Source organism: Oncorhynchus gorbuscha, linkage group LG23, assembly GCF_021184085.1.
Source record: "Oncorhynchus gorbuscha isolate QuinsamMale2020 ecotype Even-year linkage group LG23, OgorEven_v1.0, whole genome shotgun sequence".
NCBI lineage: Eukaryota > Metazoa > Chordata > Actinopteri > Salmoniformes > Salmonidae > Oncorhynchus > Oncorhynchus gorbuscha.
This window is the reverse complement of record NC_060195.1, coordinates 48,790,039-48,814,703: the sequence shown is the minus strand read 5'-3', so window position 1 is coordinate 48,814,703 and position 24,665 is coordinate 48,790,039.

Genomic DNA, 24,665 nt, shown 5'->3' with positions numbered 1-24,665 from the left:
TTAACTCCTGCAGAATGAAGTATGTCTTGCAGTAAAATGATATGTCAAATGTATAATTTTGATTTGGGAACAGGAGTAGAGAAATATGATTTATTTCTTTCAGCGTCTTGAGAGAATGCAAATGTGCAGTTAGATGCTATCTTCAGTGGCGATTTTAGCATGTAAATCTTGGTGGGGCAAACGCAACATTGATTTTTTTAGATGCATGCCAGCAAAGCCAATACACTACATAATCCAACACTAAACAATACATTAGTTGCACTACAATGGTGACAAACGCTGCCCTCAAACTGTTTACAGTACATAAAGCTGTCCCAACAGCAGAGCTTTCTTTTCAGCACCATGGAGTGAATCCTTACAACCGCAACACCTTGCTATCAGCGGAGCCTTGTCTGGCAACAAAACAGTTAATTCAGCCTCAATTACTGCCTTACATGGCTGACTTGCTTAAACAAATTAGGTTTCTACTGACAATTGAGATGTACAAACTATGGAATGATGAGCGGACAAGAGGCAATCTGTAATTTTGATTAAGACATTAATGAGCACGGTAAGACGGACATAGTCGATATAATTATTTGTTCAGCACTTTTGAAATGTACAGCGACAGAATTCTGAATATGGGCTGTTTTTTTAGAGTATTCTTCCTTTACACCCAGTCAGAACCATAGAATAAATGAAGGGTGCATGTAAGCAGACAATGAAAGCTCTTGATGATGACACTTCTCTAAAACAGGCTAGTATAGGCTACATATGCACCACCAACTCAGAATAGTAGGCCAATTTATGAGGGTAATAGGGACAAAATGATTTTGTTGAGGCACATAGGCTAAAAAGAGCTTACTACACAACAGACACTTAGTATTACTTACTTAGCTACAGTATACATATCTCCCTGGCATATTACATCATTTATGCAGCAGCATACAATACATTTTTGGACTCACTGTTGTGCTGTGCTCACTTTAACAGGTGGAGCGCCGGTCCTTCTTGTGGGCAAATTTTGTCATCAAACTTTGTCATCAAAGTATGGCATTTTATAGATTTATGGTGCTTTCAAGACAACTGGGAACTCAGTAAAAAAAACTAGGTTGAATCGTGATGTCGGTGATCTTCAGGTTAGAGGTCCGAGATCCCAACTTAATATTCTGAGTTGGATGACCGTTCAAAACGTATTTTTCCCAGTCGGAGCTAGTTTTTTTCCCTGAGTTCCCGGTTGTCTTGAATTCACTGAAGTCTGAGACTTCCCAGTTCCGAGTTTCTAGTTGTTTTGAACGCGACAGAAGTCATGCTGGATTGACAGCATAGCCAGTGTATTCAACCTTTTCTGGCCCATGGTGTTGTGTGTGAATGTTTTTCCTTGTAAGCTTGGAAAAGAGACCCTTAAACCCAGACTTGGACCACACACCCTCTCCACTGAATAGCAGGGGAAGCAAAATAGTGAATTGCTTTGGAACATTTGCAGTTGGCCGCTGATTGATTCCTTCCAAATCACACACTGTTGAATTTGCGGTTTCCAACTTGTTGTGTAATGTTTGTCTAATGGTCGATCAGCACTGATAGGTTTTTACTGTAATTTCTCTTCACATGACAAGGGCTGAAAAGGATTTGCCAGTAGATTGTCGACGTGATTCATGATGATGACTGCTTGTCTAGCTTGCTAGCTAAGATTTTGAAAGTATGTCGTTGACGTGATCAGTCCAATCAAAGCTACTGTAGATATAACGAGATTTTATCTGTGGCCAATGACCTTGAGCCTTCTTGGATGGGCACTTCTAATGTAAATCTATAGCAGCACCCAAGGGGGCTTGAACTTTCTAGCTCTCCCTGTAGATTTTGCAGTGACATAGTGTCCCCATGAGTGACAGAACACTGAGACAATCACAGCACAACTAGAGAATATTACCAACCCCTCCATCACAGAAAGCACTAGCTAGGCTGAAACACCTGCATTTTGGAGCTGCCTTACTCAAGAAAGCAAAAAAAGAGTCCATGTTTGTATGTGGCTTTATTAACTCAATATATATATATATTTTTACATTGTTTGCAAATTGATATGTGACATCTGCCCTGAAGGACGGGTCGCCACTGGCTAGCTTTACCAGCATCTTAAAAGCTGATAGTATATCAACCACACAAAGTATGCACCAAAGCTGAACTGTAATCTTATCAGAGAAATGTTGATATAAATGTTTTCACAGCTTTAAATTTCCTTACAGCAAGTCAAACTGACGTCTTTTGGACATTTTGCACGGAAAATCTTTCCAGTTTTTTGGGGTGAGTTTGGGACTGTAAGTCATTTATAATGAGGAATACCTGGAGAAAAGTGGACCTCTCTGAAATGAAAATGGATGGCCCTCCAATCAAAAACAAACAAACAAGTGACCCTCCCCTATACCGAAAATAATAATTAAAAACAGAGCGTGGATAGTAGTGAACATGCCTATCGCTTACCCTCACTCCTAACACAGACCAGCGCTAAGATCATTTTAACTCCTTTGACACTAAATGGATGGAAGATTATCTTAGTGCTCCAATGCTTTGGGGAAACCCAGCCCAGAGCCAGTTTTAGAAGCTGTTCTTCATTTTGTAAGACTTACATGGCAAAGTAGCCAGAAGTTTGTGGAGTCGCAGACAAGGACAGGGGTGAAAAGATATCCATTATAGTAAAAGCACTGCATGAATCATGCGTCATTTTACATGACTGGAGACGAGTCGGATCTTTTTTTAAATACCACAACAGAGCATGACAATGAATGAGCACATCCTGCAGCACTGGAGACATTTTGATTTCTATACAGGCTATTATTGAAAAAGAGGATAGTCTAAGTTTGGAACAGTGCTGAAGTTGTCTATCAACCGTAAAAATGAAGCGCAAAAGAACCAGTTACAACTGAAGTATATGACTATTAATGAATTTGAGAAAAGAAACCTTCGTTTAACACAGAAGCTTCTCATTGTCAGTTTGGCCTATACGCATGTATAACTTTTCTTAATTGGGGAAACTATCATTTTGAAATCTATTCTATTTTATTCCATGATATTGTTGTTACAAAATAGATTTGTGTTGTCTGTGATTAGGGCATGGGAGTATAAGATGATCTGCTAGGCTAAATTAACAAACTAGGCATGCATAGCTCACTGTATGTCATGCAGGTGAAAGAGGAGCCAAAAGCGACTTAACAGAAACAGAGTTTATTCAAGTCCAAACAGAAAACGACAAATCCTGAATCCTTAACAGGAAATGTCCAAACAGGGAATAACAGAAATCCTCTAGTCTGTAGAGGGGAATAACAGGAGAAGCGGCCACAGACTGCAGGTCGCTTCGGGTAGGCGCAGGCCGTAGCTGACAGAGACACCTGCTCACACGCAGCATCTGATGAAGGCAAAAACACGACAGGACAGGGCGATACACAATCACAGCACGGTGAATTCTAAACAAGGAACCGACAGGACAGGAACGGAACACAAAGGAAGAAATAGGGACTCTAATCAGGGGAAAGGATCGGGAACAGGTGTGGGAAGACTAAATGATGATTAGGGGAATAGGAACAGCTGGGAGCAGGAACGGAACGATAGAGAGAAGAGAGAGCGAGAGAGTGAGAGAGGGAGGGGGAGAGAGAGGGATAGAAAGAGGGAAAGAACCTAATAAGACCAGCAGAGGGAAACGAATAGAATGGGGAGCACAGGGACAAGACATGATAATAAATGACAAACATGACAGTACCCCCCACTCACCGAGCGCCTCCTGGCGCACTCGAGGAGGAATCCTGGCGGCAACGGAGGAAATCATCGATGAGTGAACGGTCCAGCACGTCCCGAGACGGAACCCAACTCCTCTCCTCAGGACCGTAACCCTCCCAATCCACTAAGTATTGGTGACCCCGTCCCGAGAACGCATGTCCATGATCTTATGTACCTTGTAAATAGGTGCGCTCTCGACAAGGACGGGAGGGGGGAGGGAAGACGAACGGGGTGCGAAGAAAGGGCTTAACACAGGAGACATGGAAGACAGGATGGACGCGACGAAGATGTCGCGGAAGAAGCAGTCGCACAGCGACAGGATTGACGACCTGGGAGACACGGAACGGACCAATGAACCGCGGAGTCAACTTACGAGAAGCTGTCGTAAGAGGAAGGTTGCGAGTGGAAAGCCACACTCTCTGGCCGCAACAATACCTTGGACTCTTAATCCTGCGTTTATTGGCGGCTCTCACAGTCTTCCCCGCAGACAAAGGCAGACCGGTAATGAAGTCTAAGGCGATGTGAGACCATGGTCGAGAAGGAATGGGGAGCGGTCTGAGACGACCGGCAGGAGGAGAGTTACCCGACTTAGTCTGCGCGCAGTCCGAACAAGCAGCCACGAAACGGCGCGTGTCACGCTCCTGAGTCGGCCACCAAAAGCGCTGGCGAATAGACGCAAGAGTGCCTCGAACACCGGGATGACCAGCTAACTTGGCAGAGTGAGCCCACTGAAGAACAGCCAGACGAGTGGAAACAGGAACGAAAAGGAGGTTACTAGGACAAGCGCGGCGACGCAGTGTGCGTGAGTGCTTGCTTAACCTGTCTTTCAATTCCCCAGACTGTTAACCCGACAACACGCCCATAAGGAAGAATCCCCTCGGGATCAGTAGAAGCCACAGAAGAACTAAACAGACGGGATAAGGCATCAGGCTTGGTGTTCTTGCTACCCGGACGGTAAGAAATCACAAACTCGAAACGAGCGAAAAACAACGCCCAACGAGCTTGACGGGCATTAAGTCGTTTGGCAGAACGGATGTACTCAAGGTTCTTATGGTCTGTCCAAACGACAAAAGGAACGGTCGCCCCCTCCAACCACTGTCGCCATTCGCCTAGGGCTAAGCGGATGGCGAGCAGTTCACGGTTACCCACATCATAGTTGCGCTCAGATGGCGACAGGCGATGAGAAAAATAAGCGCAAGGATGAACCTTATCGTCAGACTGGAAGCGCTGGGATAGAATGGCTCCCACGCCTACCTCTGAAGCGTCAACCTCGACAATGAATTGTCTAGTGACGTCAGGAGTAACGAGGATAGGAGCGGACGTAAAACGTTCTTTTAGAAGATCAAAAGCTCCCTGGGCGGAACCGGACCACTTAAAACACGTCTTGACAGAAGTAAGAGCTGTGAGAGGGCAGCAACTTGACCGAAATTACGAATGAAACGCCGATAGAAATTAGCGAAACCTAAAAAGCGCTGCAACTCGACACGTGACCTTGGAACGGGCCAATCACTGACAGCTTGGACCTTAGCGGAATCCATCTGAATGCCTTCAGCGGAAATAACGGAACCGAGAAAAGTAACGGAGGAGACATGAAAAGAGCACTTCTCAGCCTTTACGTAGAGACAATTCTCTAAAGGCGCTGTAGAACACGTCGAACGTGCTGAACATGAATCTCGAGTGACGGAGAAAAAATCAGGATATCGTCAAGATAGACAAAAACAAAGATGTTCAGCATGTCTCTCAGAACATCATTAACTAATGCCTGAAAAACAGCTGGCGCATTGGCGAGACCGAACGGCAGAACCCGGTACTCAAAATGCCCTAACTGAGTGTTAAACGCCGTTTTCCACTCGTCCCCCTCTCTGATGCGCACGAGATGGTAAGCGTTACGAAGGTCCAACTTAGTAAAGCACCTGGCTCCCTGCAGAATTTCGAAGGCTGATGACATAAGGGGAAGCGGATAACGATTCTTAACCGTTATGTCATTCAGCCCTCGATAATCCACGCAGGGGCGCAGAGTACCGTCCTTCTTCTTAACAAAAAAGAACCCCGCCCCGGCCGGAGAAGAAGAAGGCACTATGGTACCGGCGTCAAGAGACACAGACAAATAATCCTCGAGAGCCTTACGTTCGGGAGCCGACAGAGAGTATAGTCTACCTCGAGGAGGAGTGGTCCCCGGAAGGAGATCAATACTACAATCATACGACCGGTGAGGAGGAAGGGAGTTGGCTCGGGACCGACTGAAGACCGTGCGCAGATCATGATATTCCTCCGGCACTCCTGTCAAATCGCCAGGTTCCTCCTGAGAAGTAGGGACAGAAGAAACGGGAGGGATGGCAGACATTAAACACTTCACATGACAAGAAACGTTCCAGGATAGGATAGAATTACTAGACCAATTAATAGAAGGATTATGACATACTAGCCAGGGATGACCCAAAACAACAGGCGTAAACGGTGAACGGAAAATCAAAAAGAAATAGTCTCACTGTGGTTACCAGATACTGTGAGAGTTAAAGGTAGTGTCTCAAATTTGATACTGGGAAGATGACTACCATCTAAGGCAAACATGGGCGTAGGCTTGTCTAACGGTCTGAAAGGAATGTTATGTTTCCGAACCCATGCTTCGTCCATGAAACAACCCTCAGCCCCAGAGTCAATCAAGGCACTGCATGTAGCACCCGAACCGGTCCAGCGTAGATGGACCGACATAGTAGTACAAGATCTAGATGAAGAGACCAGAGTAGTAGCGCTCACCAGTAGCCCTCCGCTTACTGATGGGCTCTGGCCTCTTACTGGACATGAATTAACAAAATGTCCAGCAACTCCGCAATAGAGGCACAGGCGGTTGGTGATCCTCCGTTCCCTCTCCTTAGTCGAGATGCGAATCCCTCCCAGCTGCATGGGCTCAGTCTCAAAGCCAGAGGAGGGAGATGGTTGCGATGCGGAGCAGGGAAACACCGTTGATGCGAGCTCTCTTCCACGAGCCCGGTGACGAAGATCTACCCGTCGTTCTATGCGGATGGCGAGAGCAATCAAAGAGTCCACATCTGAAGGAACCTCCCGGGAGAGAATCTCATCCTTAACCACTGCGTGGAGTCCCTCCAGAAAACGAGCGAGCAGCGCCGGCTCGTTCCACTCACTAGAGGCAGCAAGAGTGCGAAACTCAATAGAATAATCCGTTATGGACCGTTCACCTTGGCATAAGGAAGCCAGGGCCCTAGAAGCCTCCCTACCAAAAACTGAACGGTCAAAAACCCGAATCATCTCCTCTTTAAAGTTCTGGAACTTGTTAGAGCAATCAGCCCTTGCCTCCCAGATAGCTGTGCCCCATTCTCGAGCCCGGCCAGTAAGGAGTGAAATGACGTAAGCAACCCGAGCTCTCTCTCTAGAGTATGTGTTGGGTTGGAGAGAGAACACAATCTCACACTGCGTGAGAAAGGAGCGGCACTCAGTGGGCTGCCCGGAGTAGCAAGGTGGGTTATTAACCCTAGGTTCTGGAGGCTCGGCAGGCCAGGAAGTAACAGGTGGCACGAGACGTAGACTCTGGAACTGTCCAGAGAGGTCGGAAACCTGAGCGGCCAGGTTCTCCACGGCATGGCGAGCAGCAGACAATTCCTGCTCGTGTCTGCCGAGCATGGCTCCTTGGATCTTGACGGCAGTGTAACGAGCGTCTGAAGTCGCTGGGTCCATTCCTTGGTCGGTTCCTTCTGTCATGCAGGTGAAAGAGGACCCAAAAGCGACTTAACAGAAACAGAGTTTATTCAAGTCCAAACAGAAAACGACAAATCCTGAATCCTTAACAGGAAATGTCCAAACAGGGAATAACAGAAATCCTCTAGTCTGTAGAGGGGAATAACAGGAGAAGCGGCCACAGACTGCAGGTCGCTTCGGGTAGGCGCAGGCCGTAGCTGACAGAGACACCTGCTCACACGCAGCATCTGATGAAGGCAAAAACACGACAGGACAGGGCGATACACAATCACAGCACGGTGATTTCTAAACAAGGAACCGACAGGACAGGAACGGAACACAAAGGAAGAAATAGGGACTCTAATCAGGGGAAAGGATCGGGAACAGGTGTGGGAAGACTAAATGATGATTAGGGGAATAGGAACAGCTGGGAGCAGGAACGGAACGATAGAGAGAAGAGAGAGCGAGAGAGTGAGAGAGGGAGGGGGAGAGAGAGGGATAGAAAGAGGGAAAGAACCTAATAAGACCAGCAGAGGGAAACGAATAGAATGGGGAGCACAGGGACAAGACATGATAATAAATGACAAACATGACACTGTATGATCCTCAAACCAAAGACTGGCCAAACTCGTGTTTCTAAAAAGTGAATTCAAAGGCATAGCCTAATAAGGCATTTTTCATTTCATTATTGTTTCATTCTAAGGCATGTTGTTAAAGTACTGTTGTTTGATGCGTTGTTGAAATGCTAAGCGCTCCTGCCAAGCCTGTACCGTGTCACAAATGCCTCACAATTAATTTCTTAAATGGCAGACTATAGCCCTGAAATAATAACATAGCCTAAATAATTAATTTGCGTTCCTTCTTGGGCTACCTGGCTTGCTCCTGGCTGATTTAGAGTTAGTATGTTGTTTAATATATCGATCGTCAATTGATGGTGACAGAATCGCACATGACTTTCCATGTGAAATATAGAAGGTTGTAGCAAAGCCTCTGAATGTCATAGAGACAAAACAAAGGGTTCCCATATGCATCGGAGTCACGTCTTTCCCTAGCATTTCACAGCTTGTTTCTAGCATAAAGCATTGTGACTGAAGTGTCGTTGTTTATAACTTTTGATTTCTCAATTTCTTTAGCTAACAAGGGGTAGGCCTATGCTTTCGCCATATACCCTCACATACCCCCTCAATTCATGCCCTGGTTTTAACTTAACACACAGAATATATAGATAGTAGACTTTAATTTCATCTACCTCTTATTTCTTGAATAGGAAGAAATAGGCTCCAACACAAAGCCCTCTTGTTGTTATTAGCCTAAAGTACATTTAAAATGAAGATTGTTTAAATGAATTAGGCCTTCTCAAATTAGCCTACTTTTAGCAACCATGTGCTGTGCATCTCCACAGCTGCCGCTTCATAGTAATGTAAGTTATGTAAATTACTCAAATATGTCTCGTTGTGAGGTCAATAACTCTGATAAATAGCTTAATTATGGGCAACAAAACATATTGTTTTTATTCAAATCTATTAAAACAGCAGCAAGCTTACCTCCGGTCCTCCTCATCTTCGCCCTCTCCCAATCAAACTGAACAGGACATCAGTAGGCCTAGTCTGGGTGCACAGAATGATACTGCATTTTTTGGACAAATAAAACATCATTTTTGGAAGAAGCCTTTTACTTGTTTCCTGAAGTGCAACTCTACACAGCAAAGTCACTGGTTTGGCAGTACAAAAGGGTTTACATCAGCAAGAGCAGGGCAGGCTGGGCCTCATGATTGGGAACGCCTATCTATTGCACTGTGTAATGCAGTGAAGCCTAGTTTAATATACACCATCCCAGAAGCACAAAAACTTGGGAAGGAAGAACATTTTCTTCGAAATATATCTTGCTCTGTGCTTCACTGAGCATGCTCTTCGTATAGCTTAGGCCTATAGATCATTTTACTGAGACCACACTAGGCACACTTGATGTTGTGCGCCCAGCAGAGAATCGAGGATGAGGGGCATCATCGGGCACACATGAGATACTATAATAAGAAACAAATTCTAAAACCCTCAGTAGGATTAAGGGCCAGATTCAATCAGATCCACTTTAGCCAACATCCGCATAGCGGTTGTTTTGCCGGTGTAGGAGGTGGAACTGTGTTAGAGCTGTCAAATCCACAAGTGGCAATATACCTAAAGTGAAAATTGCCATTTGCTGGAAAGAGTCGCATTAACAGAAATCCCATTCAGTCTTGTTTACATGTTTGAACAGTGGAATGTGAGATGTAATCTACACCTCAATTAAGATAATAGATATCCTCATTATTTAGCGTAATGATTTTTCAATTTCAGTGTTATTATCTCTATATAGCCTACATTTTCTATATAGCCTACATTTTCTCATTTCTCTAAAACCAGTCGGAAGGGTGTGGCTTCACAACGAAGATTGCAAGAGCAGCCTGTTCACTGATTTGATGCAGTTCCACCTCAGACACAGCCAAAACATCCACTATGCATGCGGGTGTCTGCTAACGCTGGTTAACGCTTGATCTGACTGAGTCCAGGCCCAAGTCTGGGAAAACTGGCCATATAGGTTTGGACCACCTTGACTCGTAAAGACCATCCTGAACATTCCCTGTTACTTCTTTAGGGGACAAAATCAGCCCAGTCACACTCTGAGAAAAGGACATTGGACTACATATTCTACTCGGTGTTGTACTGTTTTCTAAACTTCCTAGTAAACTTGTCCTGACTGATTAACATGCGTTATGCTGTGTTTCAATGTGACATTCTCTCATATGTTAGTTAGTTTCTCATGGGGTAAAATGTTTCTAAGGATATAAAATACTCTGCCAGAGACTTTAAGTTTGGGAAATATTCGATGGAAACAGTCCACAAAATGTAATCTTTAAAAATACATCTGAAGGCATACACTATCAAATAATGAGCGCCAGATTTGTTTAATTTCTAAGCATATTTGATGAAATTTCAATTTAAAAAAGCCTTACAACAGAGTCTATGGGTTAGGAGTAAGAACTAAATTGATTAGATTATTTTGAGAATTTCACTGACTTAATGTGTTATGCAGGTGAATGAGGACCCAAAAGCGACTTGGCGAAAACAGAGTTTTTAATCCAGTAAGAAACTTTACAAAACAAAAAGCATAATACTACTCGTAAAGACGAGAACAGACTGGAGACTTGATCGAGAACTGCAGGTTGCCTCGGGAAGGCACTTGAACCTAGCAGACTCAGACACCTGCTCACCACGCAGCATCTGAGGGAAACACGACACGACAGGGCAAAACATAGACACAGCACGGTGAATTATAGATGAGGATCCGACAGGGCAGGTACGGAAAACAAGGAGAGAAATAGGGACTCTAATCAGGGAAAAGGATCGGGAACAGGTGTGGGAAGACTAAATGATGATTTGGGGAATAGGAACAGCTGGGAGCAGGAACGGAACGATAGAGAGAAGAGAGAGCGAGAGAGTGAGAGAGGGAGGGGGAGAGAGAGGGATAAAAAGAGGGAAAGAACCTAATAAGACCAGCAGAGGGAAACGAACAGAAGGGAAAGCACAAGGACAAGACATGATAATTAATGACAAAACATGACAGTACCCCCCCACTCACCGAGCGCCTCCTGGCGCACTCGAGGAGGAATCCTGGCGGCAACGGAGGAAATCATCAATGAGTGAACGGTCCAGCACGTCCCGAGACGGAACCCAACTCCTCTCCTCAGGACCGTAACCCTCCCAATCCACTAAGTATTGGTGACCCCGTCCCCGAGAACGCATGTCCATGATCTTATGTACCTTGTAAATAGGTGCGCTCTTGACAAGGACGGGAGGGGGAGGGAAGACGAACGGGGGTGCGAAGAAAGGGCTTGACACAGGAGACATGGAAGACAGGATGGACGCGACGAAGATGTCGCGGAAGAAGCAGTCGCACAGCGACAGGATTGACGACCTGGGAGACACGGAACGGACCAATGAACCGCGGAGTCAACTTACGAGAAGCTGTCGTAAGAGGAAGGTTGCGAGTGGAAAGCCACACTCTCTGGCCGCAACAATACCTTGGACTCTTAATCCTGCGTTTATTGGCGGCTCTCACAGTCTGTGCCCTGTAGCGGCAAAGTGCAGACCTCACCCTCCTCCAGGTGCGCTCACAACGTTGGACAAACGCTTGAGCGGAGGGAACGCTGGACTCGGCAAGCTGGGATGAGAACAGAGGAGGCTGGTAACCCAGACTACTCTGAAACGGAGATAACCCGGTAGCAGACGAAGGAAGCGAGTTGTGAGCGTATTCTGCCCAGGGGAGCTGTTCTGCCCAAGACGCAGGGTTTCTGAAAGAAAGGCTGCGTAGTATGCGACCAATCGTCTGATTGGCCCTCTCTGCTTGACCGTTAGACTGGGGATGAAACCCGGAAGAGAGACTGACGGACGCACCAATCAAACGACAGAACTCCCTCCAAAACTGTGACGTGAATTGCGGGCCTCTGTCTGAAACGGCGTCTAACGGGAGGCCATGAATTCTGAACACATTCTCGATAATGATTTGTGCCGTCTCCTTAGCGGAAGGAAGCTTAGCGAGGGGAATGAAATGTGCCGCCTTAGAGAACCTATCGACAACCGTAAGAATCACAGTCTTCCCCGCAGACAAAGGCAGACCGGTAATGAAGTCTAGGGCGATGTGAGACCATGGTCGAGAAGGAATGGGGAGCGGTCTGAGACGACCGGCAGGAGGAGAGTTACCCGACTTAGTCTGCGCGCAGTCCGAACAAGCAGCCACGAAACGGCGCGTGTCACGCTCCTGAGTCGGCCACCAAAAGCGCTGGCGAATAGACGCAAGAGTGCCTCGAACACCGGGATGACCAGCTAACTTGGCAGAGTGAGCCCACTGAAGAACAGCCAGACGAGTGGAAACAGGAACGAAAAGGAGGTTACTAGGACAAGCGCGCGGCGACGCAGTGTGCGTGAGTGCTTGCTTAACCTGTCTTTCAATTCCCCAGACTGTCAACCCGACAACACGCCCATAAGGAAGAATCCCCTCGGGATCAGTAGAAGCCACAGAAGAACTAAACAGACGGGATAAGGCATCAGGCTTGGTGTTCTTGCTACCCGGACGGTAAGAAATCACAAACTCGAAACGAGCGAAAAACAATGCCCAACGAGCTTGACGGGCATTAAGTCGTTTGGCAGAACGGATGTACTCAAGGTTCTTATGGTCTGTCCAAACGACAAAAGGAACGGTCGCCCCCTCCAACCACTGTCGCCATTCGCCTAGGGCTAAGCGGATGGCGAGCAGTTCACGGTTACCCACATCATAGTTGCGCTCAGATGGCGACAGGCGATGAGAAAAATAAGCGCAAGGATGAACCTTATCGTCAGACTGGAAGCGCTGGGATAGAATGGCTCCCACGCCTACCTCTGAAGCGTCAACCTCGACAATGAATTGTCTAGTGACGTCAGGAGTAACGAGGATAGGAGCGGACGTAAAACGTTCTTTTAGAAGATCAAAAGCTCCTGGGCGGAACCGGACCACTTAAAACACGTCTTGACAGAAGTAAGAGCTGTGAGAGGGGCAGCAACTTGACCGAAATTACGAATGAAACGCCGATAGAAATTAGCGAAACCTAAAAAGCGCTGCAACTCGACACGTGACCTTGGAACGGGCCAATCACTGACAGCTTGGACCTTAGCGGAATCCATCTGAATGCCTTCAGCGGAAATAACGGAACCGAGAAAAGTAACGGAGGAGACATGAAAAGAGCACTTCTCAGCCTTTACGTAGAGACAATTCTCTAAAAGGCGCTGTAGAACACGTCGAACGTGCTGAACATGAATCTCGAGTGACGGTGAAAAAATCAGGATATCGTCAAGATAGACAAAAACAAAGATGTTCAGCATGTCTCTCAGAACATCATTAACTAATGCCTGAAAAACAGCTGGCGCATTGGCGAGACCAAACGGCAGAACCCGGTACTCAAAATGCCCTAACGGAGTGTTAAACGCCGTTTTCCACTCGTCCCCCTCTCTGATGCGCACGAGATGGTAAGCGTTACGAAGGTCCAACTTAGTAAAGCACCTGGCTCCCTGCAGAATCTCGAAGGCTGATGACATAAGGGGAAGCGGATAACGATTCTTAACCGTTATGTCATTCAGCCCTCGATAATCCACGCAGGGGTGCAGAGTACCGTCCTTCTTCTTAACAAAAAAGAACCCCGCCCCGGCCGGAGAGGAAGAAGGCACTATGGTACCGGCGTCAAGAGACACAGATAAATAATCCTCGAGAGCCTTACGTTCGGGAGCCGACAGAGAGTATAGTCTACCCCGAGGAGGAGTGGTCCCCGGAAGGAGATCAATACTACAATCATACGACCGGTGAGGAGGAAGGGAGTTGGCTCGGGACCGACTGAAGACCGTGCGCAGATCATGATATTCCTCCGGCACTCCTGTCAAATCGCCAGGTTCCTCCTGAGAAGTGGGGACAGAAGAAATGGGAGGGATGGCAGACATTAAGCACTTCACATGACAAGATACGTTCCAGGATAGGATAGAATTACAAGACCAATTAATAGAAGGATTATGACATACTAGCCAGGGATGACCCAAAACAACAGGTGTGAAAGGTGAACGAAAAATCAAAAAAGAAATAGTCTCACTGTGGTTACCAGATACTGTGAGAGTTAAAGGTAGTGTCTCAAATCTGATACTGGGAAGATGACTACCATCTAAGGCAAACATGGGCGTAGGCTTGTCTAACTGTCTGAAAGGAATGTTATGTTTCCGAACCCATGCTTCGTCCATGAAACAACCCTCAGCCCCAGAGTCAATCAAGGCACTGCATGTAGCACCCGAACCGGTCCAGCGTAGATGGACCGACATAGTAGTACAGGATCTAGATGAAGAGACCTGAGTAGTAGCGCTCACCAGTAGCCCTCCGCTTACTGATGGGCTCTGGCCTCTTACTGGACATGAATTAACAAAATGTCCATCAAATCCGCAATAGAGGCACAGGCGGTTGGTGATCCTCCGTTCCCTCTCCTTAGTCGAGATGCGAATCCCTCCCAGCTGCATGGGCTCAGTCTCAGAGCCAGAGGAGGGAGATGGTTGCGATGCGGAGCAGGGAAACACCGTTGATGCGAGCTCTCTTCCACGAGCCTGGTGACGAAGATCTACCCGTCGTTCTATGCGGATGGCGAGAGCAATCAAAGAGTCCACACTGGAGGGAACCTCCCGAGAGAGAATCTCATCTTTGACCACTGTGTGGAGTCCCTCCAGAAAACGAGCGAGCAGCGCCGGCTCGTTCCAGTCACTAGAGGCAGCAAGAGTACGAAACTCTATAGAGTAATCCGTTATGGATCGATCACCTTGGCATAGGGAAGCCAGGGCCCTAGAAGCCTCCCCACCAAAAACTGAACGGTCAAAAACCCGAATCATCTCCTCTTTAAAGTTCTGGTAATTGTTAGAACAATCAGCCCTTGCCTCCCAGATAGCTGTGCCCCACTCTCGGGCCCGGCCAGTAAGGAGTGAAATGACGTAAGCAACCCGAGCTCTCTCTCTAGAGTATGTGTTGGGTTGGAGAGAGAACACAATCTCACACTGGGTGAGAAAGGAGCGGCACTCAGTGGGCTGCCCGGAGTAGCAAGGTGGGTTATTAACCCTAGGTTCTGGAGGCTCGGCAGGCCAGGAAGTAACAGGTGGCACGAGACGAAGACTCTGGAACTGTCCAGAGAGGTCGGAAACCTGAGCGGCCAGGTTCTCCACGGCATGGCGAGCAGCAGACAATTCCTGCTCGTGTCTGCCGAGCATGGCTCCTTGGATCTCGACGGCAGTGTTACGAGCCTCTGTAGTCGCTGGGTCCATTCCTTGGTCGGATCCTTCTGTTATGCAGGTGAATGAGGACCCAAAAGCGACTTGGCGAAAACAGAGTTTTTAATCCAGTAAGAAACTTTACAAAACAAAAAGCATAATACTACTCGTAAAGACGAGAACAGACTGGAGACTTGATCGAGAACTGCAGGTTGCCTCGGGAAGGCACTTGAACCTAGCAGACTCAGACACCTGCTCACCACGCAGCATCTGAGGGAAACACGACACGACAGGGCAAAACATAGACACAGCACGGTGAATTATAGATGAGGATCCGACAGGGCAGGTACGGAAAACAAGGAGAGAAATAGGGACTCTAATCAGGGAAAAGGATCGGGAACAGGTGTGGGAAGACTAAATGATGATTAGGGGAATAGGAACAGCTGGGAGCAGGAACGGAACGATAGAGAGAAGAGAGAGCGAGAGAGTGAGAGAGGGAGGGGGAGAGAGAGGGATAAAAAGAGGGAAAGAACCTAATAAGACCAGCAGAGGGAAACGAACAGAAGGGAAAGCACAAGGACAAGACATGATAATTAATGACAAAACATGACATAATGTGAGTCTTTTTTCCATTCCTATATGCCTCTATATTCGGGAGTGTGCAACAACTAAGAGAAGAACTGAACAACCAAGTAACTAAATTAACATGTCGGGAATGTAAACACAAATCATCCATTTTAAATAGCAACAGTTTTAAGAACGTTGGCTAATCATTTATTGGTGTTTATGTCACACATAGAAGGAATAAGTCTTCTGCTGGATATAAAATGATGGACAGTGTTTCTTATCTTCAGTGAAAATTCTGCTTTTACCCTTCAAAGGCTTTGCATGATGAATATTCAACATGTGATTTTATGCAAGGTTGAGCACTGGAACTGAATGTACTTGTGAAACTGGGCTACACCACAGTGACATAGAATAAATGCCACAATTTCATCAATCAAAATGCTTCCAAATGGTCAATCATGTGTTACGGTATTCATTCTGACATAATTCCACTGTATGTAGATTCAATTATATCCACAGCTGAAAAAAGAGGGGAAATAAGGTATAACGTAATAGGTACTGCGTATACATGTTGACTAGCTGTGTACAACTGTTTAAAAAAGCAGAATAATGTTTAGGTGCATGAGGCTTGCCATTTTCCCATGCCCTTTTAAGTGTTTTAATGTGGGATAAAGTACTGGTGAGCTTATTCGTTGTGTGGGCCTTACATTTACAGTAATTATCTCAAATCAAAGTTTATTTGTCACGTGCGCTGAATACAACAGGTGTAGACCTTACAGTGAAATGCTTACTTACAGACTCTAAACAATAGTACAAAAAAAGGTATTAGGTGAACAATTGGTAGGTAAAGAAATAAAAACAACAGTAAAAAGACAGGCTATATACAGTAGCGAGGCTACATACAGACACCGGTTAGTCAGGCTGATTGAGGTAGTACGTACATGTAGATATGGTTAAAGTGACTATTCATATATGATGAACAGAGAGTAGCAGTAGCGTAAAAGAGTGGTTAGCGGATGGTGGGTGGGGCACAATGCAGATAGCAGATAGCCCAGTTCGATTGACCGGCAAATTGGAGTGGGTCTAGGGTTTCTGGGATAATGGTGTTGATGTGAGCCATTACCTACCTTTCAAAGCTCTTCTTGGCTACAGACGTGAGTGCTACGGGTCTGTAGTCATTTAGGCAGGTTGCCTTTGTGTTCTTGGGTCTGCTCGTGGTCTGCTTGAAACATGTTGTTATTACAGACTTAAACAGAGACATATTGAAAATGTCAGTGAAGACACCTGCCAGTTGGTCAGCACATGCCCGGAGCACACATCCTGGTAATCCATCTGGTCTTGCAGCCTTGTGTATGTTGACCTGTTCAAATCTTACTCACGTCGGCTATGGAGAGCGTGATCACACAGTCGCCTGGAACAGCTGATGCTCTCATGCATGCCTCAGTGTTACTTGCCTCAAAACGAGCATTGAAGTGATTTAGCTCTTCTGGTAGGCTTGTGTCACTGGGCAGCTCGCGGCTGTGCTTTCCTTTGTAGTCTGTAATAGTTTGCAAGCCCTGCCACGTAAGACAAGCATCGGAGCCGGTGTAGTATGATTTGATCTTAGTCCTATATTGACGCTTTGCCTGTTTGATGGTTCGTCGTAGGGCATAGCAGGATTTCTTGTAAGCTTCCGGGTTTAAGTCCCGCACATTGAAAACGGCAGCTCTAGATCTATATTATCTTTTAGCCCGACACTGGTATACTCAAGTTTAGGATGTGCATATCACCCTTCTATCCTTCATTACTTACAATGAAGTGTGTTTCGTTTTAACAATGCACTCCTTCTATTTTAGACCTGTGAATTTAATACACCTTTATAGTTAAGCGTTTAAACTTCTTCAGCATCTGCTATTGCTCGGTGAAGCTTAAAGGTATTTCACAATTGCCTCAGTTCAATCAGAAAAGTTCTGAAGAAACACAATACATCAGTTGTCATCAAACAGACTGCCCGCCTTTCAGCCATCAATCTCCAGTGTGTACTTTTTTTATTTATCTAGCCCTGCACTTGAATCAGGCTTCTACCTAACTCCTACTAGGATCCCTCAAAGATAACATCTGGACTGTACGACAGGAAGAGGAGGAGCTATGACAGCCCCCTGTGAATAGCCGACTCCTAGCCGTCATCATCGTTCTAGCCTTTTTATTGCCGCTGCCTTTTTCTCAAGCTGTTTGCCTCGTTCACCAAACAGACACAGCTAGGAGACGTGCACTCAAACGACTCCTTCTCAAGACTAGTGGGAAGGCAATTAAGGCCTAGAAACCCCCTTCACACTGCATTAGGCCAAATGGGAGATACTGTATGCTGCATTTAACAACATAATCATCACATTTAGCTGTGCTTGAAATTCTGCTGTAACACCAGTTTTTTTTTAAAGCCCTTCAGAGTGCTGATTTTGTTTTGGAATGAGCTCTTGCTTGTGTGGAGATTGTGAAATGGCTATAGAAATCACAGAATGGGCCCTTAAATCACAGAATTGGCCTAGACCTTGTACATTAAATATGTTGGACTAGGAGGTTCTGAACCTACAAACATACAAAATGACCTGTGACTAAATTGTGCAATTACCGGTAAAAACTAGTTACCGGTAAAAACACCTGAAAATCAATGCCATCAACATAATTGTGTCGCCTATGGATGTTCAATGCAGACACTGTTCCTGTAACTTGCCAACAGGCTGGTGCAGCTTGATACACGGAATGATAACATTTTGCTGCAGCATAGTTGGCAGTGTGAAGAAAAAAACAACTGAAGCCCATTTTCCATTTCCAGTTAGAAAGGAGGAAGAGAAAGGGGGAAGAGAGTGGGAGGGAGTTGCTTAGCTTGAAACGAGAGTACTAAAGCGCTGTTTGGAGCCCACTGCACTGTTTGCGGCCATCACTCCCAATAACAGATGTACCTCTTTCTCTCTCAGCAGTCCTACTGAGCACTGGTAAGAGCTGAAAACATTTTGGAGATCACAAAATAGTCAAATTTATCTTATCAGAGAAGTCCCCGCAGCACACAGCTCAACTGCAGCAGGCTCGGATGGTGGAGCTGAGCTCACTGTGGAGAACTTGTAAAAAAAACTACCGAAGGAGGAAACAATAACGTTGATGGCAGTTAAAGTATTTCCCCCTTTTAAGTTCAAACAAGCTGTGTTATCATGCTAAAGAGTGAAACTGACTGAATGTTTTTTTTATTTTTATAAAGTGTTTTCGATCAGCAGCATATATTGTGATAGGAGTTCAATTAGCACTGGGGAGAGGATTTCAGTGTGTGTGTGAACTTAGACTTGTAAACAAACAAATGTTCTCATCAAGGTTTGAGGCGGGCAGAGAGGATTATAATAATTCCAAAATAATTTCCATAGTTTGAGAGGGGACTCTGCAGCAACCCGTTTGAGTAGCTTATTCTTCCCGATATTAATGAAGAGTAGAATAAACAATTGAATTACCCTACAACTTGTGCTTTGCTTAGAAGGCCTACTGTGTAGACAAGCTTTAGTAAATAAGCAGTGTTATACACTGCATGACCAAAAGTATGTGGACACCTGCTTGTCGAACATCTCATTCCAAATCATGGGCATTATTATGGAGCTGGTCCCCCCTTTGCTGCTATAACAGCCTTCTGGGAAGGCTTTCCACTGGATGTTGGAACATTGCTGTGGGGATTTACTTCCATTCAGCCACAAAAGGAATATAGTGAGGTCAGCCACTGATGTTGGGCGATGAGGCCTGGCTCGCAGTCGGCATTCCAATTTATCTCAAAGGTGTTTGATGGAGTTAAGATATGGGCTCTGTGCAGGCAAGTCAAGTTCTTCCACACTGATCTCGACGAACTATTTTTGCATGGACCTCGCTTTGTGCACGGGGTGATTGTAATGCTGAAACAGGAAAGGACCTACCCCAAACTGTTGACACAGTTGGAAGCACAGAATCATCTAGAATGTCATTGTATGCTGTAGCATTAAGATTTCCCTTCACTGGAACTAAGGGGCCTAGCCTGAACCATGAAAAACAGCCCCGGAACCATATTCCTCCTCCCCAAACTTTACAGTTGGCACTATGCATTGGGGCATCCACCAAACCCAGATTTATCCGTCGGACTGCCAGATGGTGAAGCAGTTTCCACTGCTTGAGAGTCCAATGACATCAAGCTTTACATCACTCCAGCCGATGCTTGGCATTGCGCATGGTGACCTTAAGCTTTTGTGCGGCTGCTCGGCCATGAAAACCCATTTAATGAAGCTCCCGACGATCAGTTATTGTGCTGACGTTGCTTTCAGAGGCAGTTTGGAACATGGTAGTGAGTGTTGTAACCAAGGACAGGCAATTGTTACAAGCTACACACTTCAGCACTCAACGTTCCTGTTCTGTGAGCTTGTGTGGCCTACCACATCGCGGCTGAGCCGTTGTTGCTCCTAGATGTTTTCACTGCACAATAACAGCACTTACAGTTGACCGGAGCAGCTCTAGTAGGGCAGAAATTTGACAAACTGACTTGTTGGTGCCACGTTGAAAATCACTGAGCTCTCCAGTAGGGCCATTCTACTGCCAATGTTTGTCAGTGGAGAGTGCATGGCTGTGTGCTCGATTTGATACACTGGCCAACAATGGGTGTGGCTGAAATAGCCAAATCTACTAATTTGAAGAGGTGTCCACATACTTTTGTATATATAGTGTATATATCATATTACTATTCCACATTGGCAAAGCATCAGATGTAAGTACATTTTGTATCACCCTCTATCTAGTATGACTTTGTTTATAAAGGATCAATATACCCCTTAGAAGTTAATTGTTTAAATAATTCAGTCATTGAACATTTCATTTTCTCTAATCATGATTTGATTGGCTGAGTGAGCGTGAGGATTGATCTTCAGCGCGCTGAGGGTCTCAAAACAATTTCTCGACAACTTGATCACTTTAAAGTATACTAGAATAATTCAATGTTGTTCTCTGTCGTTCAAGGTCAATTCATGATTAAAAAGACATGAATTCCAGTCAGTGGTTGTACCTTGCCTAGTGACAATTTACTTCATCACCTAAACCACTAGAATTGAAATCATCCAGTCGAGTGTGAAGTTGGGGGTTCTTGGATGCCTGGAAGGTTAGTTGCTATGTTTTCCTGAGTTACATCTGAGTTGGGTTTCCGTAATAGGGTAGTCAAATCAAATTTTATTTGTCACATACACATGGTTAGCAGATGTTCATGCGAGTGTAGCGAAATGCGTGTGCTTCTAGTTCCGACCATGCAGTAATATCTTACAAGTAATCTAACTGTCATGTTTTGTCTTAGATTGTCTTGTCATTTTGCTTTTCCTTCTGTTCGTTTTCCCCCTGCTGGTCTTTTTAGGTTCGTTCCCCTTTTTCTCTCTCCCTTCCTCTCTCTCTTCTCTCTATCGTTCCGTTCCTGCTCCCAGCTGTTCCTATTCCCCTAATCAATCATTTAGTCTTCCCACACCTGTTCCATATCTTTTTCCCTGATTAGAGTCCCTATTTCTCCCCTTGTTTTCCGTTCCTGCCCTGTCGGATCCTTGTCTATTGTTCACCGTGCTGTGTCTGTGTATCGCCCTGTCGTGTCGTGTTTCCCTCAGATGCTGCGTGGTGAGCAGGTGTCTGAGTCTGCTACGTTCAAGTGCCTTCCCGAGGCAACCTGCAGTTCTTGATCGAGTCTCCAGTCTGTTCTCGTCATTACGAGTGGAATTATGTCTTATGATTGTAGATTTACTTTACTGGATTAAAGACTCTGTTTTCGCCAAGTCGCTTTTGGGGTCCTCATTCACCTGCATGACAGAAGGATCCGACCAAGAATGGACCCAGCGACTATGGATTCTCTCTACTCTACTCTCGAGTTCCAGGGAGCGATGCTCGGCAGACACGAGCAGGAATTGTCTGCTGCTCGGCATGCCGTTGAGACCCTGGCCGCTCAGGTCTCCGACCTCTCAGGACAGTATCAGAGTCTTCGTCTCGTGCCACCAGCTACTTCCGGGTCTTCCGAGCCTCCGGAACCTAGGGTTAATAACCCACCATGTTATTCTGGGCAGCCCACTGAGTGCCGCTCCTTTCTCACCCAGTGTGATATAGTGTTCTCTCTCCAACCCAACACATACTCAAGAGAGAGAGCTTGGATTGCCTACGTCATATCACTCCTTACTGGTCGGGCTCGGCAGTGGGGCACAGCTATCTGGGAGGCAAGCGCTGAGTGTACTAACAATTATCTGAACTTTAAAGAGGAGATGATAAGAGTTTTGATCGTTCAGTTTTTGGGAAAGAAGCTTCCTGGTCCCTGTCTTCCCTATGTCAAGGTAATCGATCCATAACGGATTACTCTATAGAGTTTCGCACTCTTGCTGCCTCCAGTAACTGGAACGAGCAGGCGTTGCTCGCTCGTTTTCTGGAGGGACTCCACGCTAAGGTTAAGGATGAGATTCTCTCTCGGGAGGTTCCATCCAGCGTGGATTCTTTGATTGAACTCGCTATTCGCATTGAACGACGGGTAGATCTTCGTCACCGAGCTCATAGAAGAGAGCTTAACTGTGTCTCCCCTCTCTCGGACACTACCATCTTTCCCCACTGACTCAGGTGTTGAGCCCATGCAGTATTCGCATCTCGACTGAGAATCACCAACCGCCTCTGTCTCTATTGCGGTTCCGCTGGTCATTTTGTCATTTCATGTCCAGTTAAAGGCCAGAGCTCATCAGTAAGCGGAGGGCGACTGATTACTAGACGGTCCTCTCCGTCAAGTACCTGTACTACTTTACCGGTCCATCTACGCTGGACCGGATCGGCAGCTTCCTGCAGTGCATTAATAGACTCTGGGGCGGAGGGCTGTTTTATGGACGAAGCCTGGGCTCGGGAACATGACATTCCTCTCAGACAGTTAGGGAGCCCACGGTCATGTTCGCCTTGGATGGTAGTCCTCTCCCCAGTATATTATGTGAAACACTACCTTTAACCCTCACTGTATCTGGTAACCATAGTGAGACCATTTCTTTTTGATTTTTGTTCACCTTTTACACCTGTTGTTTTGGGTCATCCCTGGCTAGTGTGTCATAATCCTTCTTTTGATTGGTCTAGTAATTCTATCCTTTCCTGGAACGTTTCTTGTCATGTGAAGTGTTTAATGTCTGCTATTTCTCCTGTTTGTTCTGTCCCCTCTTCTCAGGAGGAACCTGGTGATTTGACAGGAGTGCCGGAGGAATATCATGGTCTGCGCACGGTCTTCAGTCGGTCCAGAACCAACTCCCTTCCTCCTCACCGGTCGTATGATTGTTGTTCTGATCTCTTTAAGAAGCGTTTTGCATCCGCTCCTATCCTTGTTGCACCTGACGTCACTAAACAGTTTATTGTTGAGGTTGACGCGTCGGGGGTGGGCGTGGGAGCCATTCTGTCCCAGCGCTCCGATACTGACGATGGGGTCCACCCTTGTGCGTATTTTTCTCATCGCCTGTCACCGTCGGAACGTAACTATGATGTGGCTAATGCGAACTGCTCGCCATCCGTTTAGCCCTAGGCAAATGGCGACAGTGGTTACCGTTCCTTTTGTCGTTTGGACTGACCAAAAGAACCTTGAGTACATCCGTTATGCCAAACGACTGAATGCGCGTCATGCTCATTGGGCGTTGTTTTTCGCTCGTTTGAGTTCGTTAAACTAAGAACACCAAGCCTCATGCTTTATCCGTCTCTTTAGTTCTTCTGTGGCTTCTACCGATCCCGAGGGGATCCTTCCTGTTGGGCGTGTTGTCGGGTTGAAGACAGGTTAAGCAAGCACTCACGCACACTGCGTCGCCGCGCTTGTCCTAGTAACCTTCTTTTCGTTCCTGTTTCTACTCGTCTGGCTGTTCTTCAGTGGGCTCACTCTGCCAAGTTAGCTGGCCATCCCGGCGTTCGGGGTACGCTTGCTTCTATTCGCCAGCGGTTTTGGTGGCCTACTCAGGAGCGTGACACGCGCCGTTTCGTGGCTGCGTGTTCGGACTGCGCGCAGAAGTCTGGTAATTTTTTTTCTGCTTCTGCTCCTGGTCTTGCTGGGTCTCAGTCTGTTCCCTGCCATCGCATCTCTCCTGTTCTTGTTCCTGCCCTTGCTGTGTCTCAGTCTGTCCCTAGTTGTTACTCTCCTGGCCTGTTTGGTCCTGTTTGCTCTAAAGCTTTCAGTTCTCTACCCGTGTCTCATTTTTGTTTTTAGAGTAGTACCCTAGTTTCCCTTTTTTTCGTTTTTCCGTTACGGTCCTGAGGAGAGGAGTTGGGTTCTTTCTCGGGACGTGCTGGACCGTTTGTGATCTATGATTTCCTCCGTTGCCGCCAGTGTTCCTCCTCGAGAGCGCCAGGAGGCGCTCGGTGAGTGGGGGGGTACTGTCATGTTTTGTCTTAGATTGTCTTGTCATTTTGCTTTTCCTTCTGTTCGTTTTCCCCCTGCTGGTCTTTTTAGGTTCGTTCCCCTTTTTCTCTCTCCCTTCCTCTCTCTCTTCTCTCTATCGTTCCGTTCCTGCTCCCAGCTGTTCCTTTTCCCCTAATCAATCATTTAGTCTTCCCACACCTGTTCCATATCTTTTTCCCTGATTAGAGTCCCTATTTCTCCCCTTGTTTTCCGTTCCTGCCCTGTCGGATCCTTGTCTATTGTTCACCGTGCTGTGTCTGTGTATCGCCCTGTCGTGTCGTGTTTCCCTCAGATGCTGCGTGGTGAGCAGGTGTCTGAGTCTGCTACGTTCAAGTGCCTTCCCGAGGCAACCTGCAGTTCTTGATCGAGTCTCCAGTCTGTTCTCGTCATTACGAGTGGAATTATGTCTTATGATTGTAGATGTACTTTACTGGATTAAAGACTCTGTTTTCGCCAAGTCGCTTTTG